The sequence below is a fragment of the Etheostoma spectabile genome, chromosome 15, assembly GCF_008692095.1.
Source record: "Etheostoma spectabile isolate EspeVRDwgs_2016 chromosome 15, UIUC_Espe_1.0, whole genome shotgun sequence".
Classification (NCBI taxonomy): domain Eukaryota; kingdom Metazoa; phylum Chordata; class Actinopteri; order Perciformes; family Percidae; genus Etheostoma; species Etheostoma spectabile.
The window spans coordinates 23,297,752-23,304,062 of NC_045747.1; the positions used below are offsets into that span (position 1 = coordinate 23,297,752).

A 6,311-nucleotide genomic window follows, 5' to 3' on the forward strand; every position below is an offset into this window, starting at 1 on the left:
AAACCGAACCCCGAAATCCCTTTTTTTCCGGGCCAATTGGGTATCCGCCAAAAGCCACCGGAGAGTTGCTAGAACCACCCTAGCCTGCGTCTAGATTTCTAGGCGATTGCTCGAGGGCACTGACTGGAGAACCTAGTACATGTTTTTCCATGGTGGGAGAACATGCAATCTCCACACAGAAAGGCCCGGAACGACCTGGACTCGAACCCAGAACCTGTGCTAACCCCTGGGCCACCGTGCTGCTAAAGTCCATCCTCCTCGTGCTTGTTCTTCAGGAAGATTACAGCACGCTCAGCATACGCTGCTCTGGACTCTGGTCCAAGGAATCAACAGGAATTCTGACTAAACCTCAGAAATGATGCAATGGAGGGATTCCAGGAAAGCTGGAGATTAGGATTGTGCAAGGTAAAGCTTCCGTCCCACCAGGACCTAAACAATACAATCATCGCAATATCTGGCGCAGTAAATACTCTGTGAAAGGCTGCGACACTCCGGGATTTAGTTGTTGGGAAATACTAGTAGAAAAATGCACTTCATGTGCCCGTTATCTTCAATACAATGCTTAATATGTTCAATAAAAGGAAGGTAGGAAATGATTATTTATTTCCTTTCATTTGTTTTAACCCTTGTTACATTGCATCTTCTGACATTTTTGTCACTTTTTCAATGTTGTGGGTGGGTTTTTTTTAAATGTTTTTTTTCCAAAGTTATTTGATATTTCTAATGTTGACATTTTCATCTTATTTCAAAGGCCAATTTTTTAGGATGAAAAAAAATGAAAATGGGTCAAATTTGACCCAAGGACAACATGCGGGTTAAATGCAACAAGCAGTTTGTTGTATTTTAGCAGAATACTGAAAGCAGAAGAACTGAGTACACTTTAATATCTGTTTAATTAATATGGTTATTGCATATTTCCCTCCAATGGTGCAGCCCTACTACCTGCCAGACACAAAGGTAGAAACCCAAAGTGAAGTCATTCCCTTTGTAAAGAAACCCGAGTGATTTAGCCTCTGGGTAAGCACATGACACTTCAGGCATGCCGCCTACATTAAGATCTATTTTTACCCGAAAAATGTCCAACGTCGACCATGCATACTGTTCCGTCAAATATGAGCAAACAGAGGACGGGCTGCTGGAGAAGACAAAGCCCCTCAATTTAAACACTGCCATGAAGATTGAGACCATCCTCTCTACAATTTCCCACCTACGTTTTTTTTTTTTTTTTTTAATGACACATCTGCAGAATACACTTCAGAATGGCTCAAAATTAAATATGATGCCGGACATCTTTCAAAAGCAGATTTCCCACAAATCCTAGCAGCTGTAAGACGTGCAACTACTACTTCCTTACGCTTTCCCATGTCTGATTCTGTAGAAGAGATGCAAAGATTAATCAGTTGTCAACCAATAACTTAATCTCCAACTAGAGCTGGGCAATATTTCAATACTATATCAATATCGTGACATCAGACAAGATATCGTCTTACATTTTAGATAGTGTCATAAGGCATAAGTGTCTTCCTGGGTTTTTAAGGGCATTATAGTAAAGTGTGTCTTTCCTGAAATTACCAAATGTTGGCCTTTACCCCCTTAGCATAATACCCAAATTTCTTTTTGTTATTTTAAAAAACTCATTGTGTAAAATTTTGTTGAACCCAATACCCCCCCCTTTTAAAATTTTGTTGCAGTACAGGATTTGTAAAAAACGTCGGAAATTTTTTTTTCTCCTATCGCCCCGCCCCTTTCCCCCCAACATTTTGATCTTGGGCTTTGGGGACCTGATTGACAGGAAAAGTTACCTAATGTTAGTAACATCTGGCTTTCCCATTTTTTAAAATCCGATCTCGTTCACATGGGTACACTTTGACATGGGGCCAAAAGTTTCATTCCCGCTTAATTTACAAAAAGAGGGAAAAAAATCATTTTTGGGGAATTTTTTTTAAACCTAATTAAAAATAGGTAAATCCAACCCTTTTAAGGGCCCAATTTTTTTGTGAATGAATAAAGATGTAATAAATAAAAGTTCTTATTTAAAACAGGGGGCTAAATACAAACCCCATGTTAAAATTCCCAAGAGGCGGCAATTTTTATTTTTAAAGGCCAGTTATTTCCTGGATTCAGGAATTATGCCCCTGATAAATTTCCCTTGGGCCTTTTTAGAATTAAAATAGCCCCACATCCCCCAATACCTTCACCAGCTTGGGATGGGCAGGGGTTTTTATTTCATTTAGTAATACCGTTTTGTTTTTGCTTGAAGAAATTTTATAGAAAGTATCCCATGCCTTCTCTAGCATGGTGAAGAGTATGTGATAATGTGGGGCTTTTTAATTCTAAAGGCCAGGAACTTTATCGGGATCATAATATCCTGAATCCAGAAATAACTGGCCTTTAAATAAAAATCTGCCTGCCTCTATGGGAATTTAACATAGGGTATGTATACTTATGCCCCCTGTATTTTAATAACAACATTTATTTATTTACAATACGTTATTCATTCACAAAGAAATTGGTGTCCTTAAAGGTTGGATTTACCTCATTTTTTATTAAGGTATTAAAATAAATTTCCAAAACATGATTTTTTTTTCCTCTTTTTAGTCAACTTACAGCATGGGCATGTAAACTTTTGAGCACCACTGTATTTTAATGACTAGGATTCTCATTTAATTTTACGAGCCGACTGCGTCACAAACGCTACTACTTTCTTCTGTCAGTTTTAAAACAGGCTGTAGGTCTAAAATAGGTTTTGATGCTCTCCCTTCTCTTCATTGAAGCCTCTGTACCTTTGGAGACAGACCCTTTAGTGTTGCACCCCCATCCCTCTGGAACACCCTCCTTGCAGATTCCCAAATGCTACATCCCTGGACAGAGTTTTATTTTTTTGTTGTTGATATTTTTGCATTTTCAGCCTCTATTTTTGTGACAGGACAGCTAAAGACACGCAAGACATGGGAACGACATGCAGCAGAGGGCCTCAGGCCGGAGCCGAATCTGGGACCGCTGTGCGAGGAGCACACCTCGGGTGCTCCACCAACTGAGCTACCCGGCCACCCGTCCCTGGACGCCTTTAAAAAACTATTTAAACACCGCCTGTTCACCACAGGCTACAAACCTCCCTGACCCAGGGATTCCACAGGATGCGGATCGGCTGCGTGGCGGCTCCGTGCTCCGCTGGCCGTCAACACCCACTGAGTCCAGATCTGTTGTGGAACGGCTGCGGCCACGACTGACAGCTGAAGTCTCGAGGACCCCCGAGATCTCGCAAATTCATGTAGAATAGAACCATAAAATCCCAAACAGTTTCCCTCCAGAGGACTCTGTGCTGTTTTCAAGGTGTAATGCAGGAAGATATGATCCGCCGTGAGCACGCTCCATTTTTAATTTGAAAATTAACAGGATGTTTTATTTGTTTTTGTTCTTTACTTCCTGTCCTGTACTATCTGCCGTGTGCTGAATTGACGCGGAGCTCTCCGGCATCCGGCAAAAACAGAAGCTCTACGTATTATTATTATTATTAATAATAACAACAAAGAATGATGATGACATATTTTGGTTTGGGCATGTTAGTACGAACGGAGGTTATAGCTTGTCCTCAAGCTAAAAACACTTTACGCTTTAGGCTTAACACTCCACTTAAAAACCAAAACGTAGTGGTGTAAATGTAGCTCTACCGTCTGATAACTGGCATGTTTAACAGGACAGGCAGGCAATTCTCTTTGGAGCATTTTCAGAGCCTCTCATTGTCCCTCAGCCGCAGCTGCAGCAGCAAGTCTGCACATTCCTGGGCCACGCTGATCATATGCTGCATGTGCCTGAATAATTCATCGCCTTTCTTCACCTGGCAGGCTGGTTCCTGCTGCCCCGTGGGACGCCTCCTCACTTCAGCTGACGGCCCGGGACAGGAGAGCGGTTCTGCCGTATCTAGTAGCGATTACTTTGATTGATATTGCGATATGATTCACTATTTTGGAGGGAGTGAACATTTTTGCATAGTTATTTTCATTGTAAAATTATTGAAATAAAAAATTGTGTATTATCATGTGATTTGTGCAATGATCTGTACCAAGCAAAGACTTGAGACCTTAATTTAGAATAGTTTGACACATAGTTTGCCTTTAACAATCGCCCACCCTTGAGATTGGGATACTGCACAATGGTCCAAATTATAAACTTGATATTTCCATCATGTAACATGAGCTCAGAGGTTTGTTGTTGTAGTCCCATAAGACATCACAGCGATATTGCGATTTCGATAAAATTGCGATTAATTGTGCAGCCCGAAAACACAGCTGTCCCTTTTCTGTCCTCCAACGTTTAACCTTGTCCCACTGGACTATCCTGCTGCTGTCAGCAAACCCTGACCCTGTGACATATCGACCAAAACACAAGTTATAGCGGTTCAATTTCCCCTGTTCCTCTGGAAACATAAACCGGCCCCTGTCTACTGCATTGCTACACCAGACCAGTGGCTTTGCAAAAACCTCGGTCCGCCTGATCTCAGTCAAGCCCTGCATGCTCATGACATGAATACTGATAAATAACTGGTCGTTATTGCGGTTTAAATCCGACAGAGATGTTAACAGTTAGCACACAGACTCTTACGATAAGTAAACACTGCCTTCTGAGAGTATAGTGCACCCTGATTAGCCACTGGCGTGGGCATGGCCACTCTACTGGAAATCAACAGTAACAATAATTGGCTAGACTTTTGTTATCATTACATTTTTTTAATTCAAAATAGTGCACGCAGTTATTTTTTTTTGCTAATGGCGAGCGACGTGTCAGATACAATTATAGCCGTTACGTTATTAATAGGAAGTTTTTAAATCACACACGCCAGGCAGGCTGGACGAGTTGCAAACCCTTGAATTGAATTTCAGGGGCAAAGTTGATGCTAACGTTCCAAAGCTAACGTTCCAAAGCTAACCTTCTAAAGCGAACGTTCCAACGCGAACGTTCCAAAAGAAAACGTTCCAACGCGAACGTTCTAAAGCGAATGTTCTTAAGCTACGTGTGCCGCCGCGGTCCCAAGGTGTGTAACCGTTCCGTTGAATAATATATGTGCATTGTGTAAATTCAACGCGAGTTGAGGAGGTGGAAGCGGTAGGGAGAGCTGTGTTACCTGCTATCCGTCGCATAGGTCTGTGTAGGCGGATAAGCTCCCCCGTTTAGCCGCTGTCTTCTCTCCACTTTCTCCCAACTTGACGTTAGCAGGTCGGCTAACGTCGCTGTTGCCTCTCGCCGTGCGACCGCTGGAGGAAAGAAAGGGAGAAAAAGCCTCCTCTGCTGCGCGAACAATGCCGAGTCCCGACGACCATCACACCGCGGAGAAACCCGGCTTTCTCACCGCCTTAGTCCCTCGCTGCCATGTGTTTCGACTTATGAGTGCAATAGAAAAGTTTTTACTCGTTTTATTTTGGCGTTCACAGTAAAAACCGAGCGGTGACGTCGACACGTATACACCCCTCGTGCACCCCTCCTGTGACAGAGGCCACACCCACCGGGAACAAAGGCCATATGGGATATTGATGACCCAACGTGGTGAAAGACTTATCTTATGTTCTTAGACTCTTAAAATTGATAAAATGTAAAATAAATAAATCCAATTCAATATTCAATATTAATTATCCATATACTTATTAACACACAGACACACACACACACCCCCAGACACACCACACACAAACACGCGCACACGCACACACACACACACACACACAACATGCACACACACACACGCACACACACACACACCACCACACACACACACACAGACAAACACACACACACACACACACACACACACACAGACAAACACACACACACACACAGACAACACACACCACACACACACACACCACACACCACGACAAACACACACACACAAACAAACGCACACACACACACACACTTATTTTTTACAGAATGCCTGACAATGAGCCAATATCCTGTTTTATATCCCATGGTTTTCATAATTCCTCAAATGTTGAGGATGACATATTTTCACTCCTGACACCTAAAAAGAGGCAAACACTTTCCAACTTGATGTTTCCATTTTTTTTAGTAACATAACACATGTACTCTGTGTAGGGCCGGAGTTTGAAAACAAAGCCACATTTCCCCAGTAACAGAACCTTTGCTCCGTGGATTTGCCGGTCCAGTCAGAGAGAGACTGAGGGACAAATGACACAAAGTTAACCCTCCTGGCGTCCTTGGGTCAAATTTAATCCAATTTCAAAAAGTTTCTTTATCAGAAATTTGGGTTTTCTTTCAACCAAACTGTCCAAATAAACTAACGTGGATGGTTCCCT

The 6,311-nt window shown here is 42.3% G+C and overlaps 1 long non-coding RNA gene across 1 annotated transcript in view; it reads right to left on the reverse strand.

Annotated features, from left to right (window-relative positions):
• Window positions 1-5,470, reverse strand: part of LOC116703382 (uncharacterized) — a 23,888-nt gene extending 18,418 nt beyond the window's left edge. The window contains exon 1 of the long non-coding RNA XR_004335416.1: window positions 5,123-5,470. This is a non-coding gene — a long non-coding RNA (uncharacterized LOC116703382). The remainder of the gene's footprint in view (window positions 1-5,122) is intronic.
• Window positions 5,471-6,311: the final 841 nt, after the last annotated feature.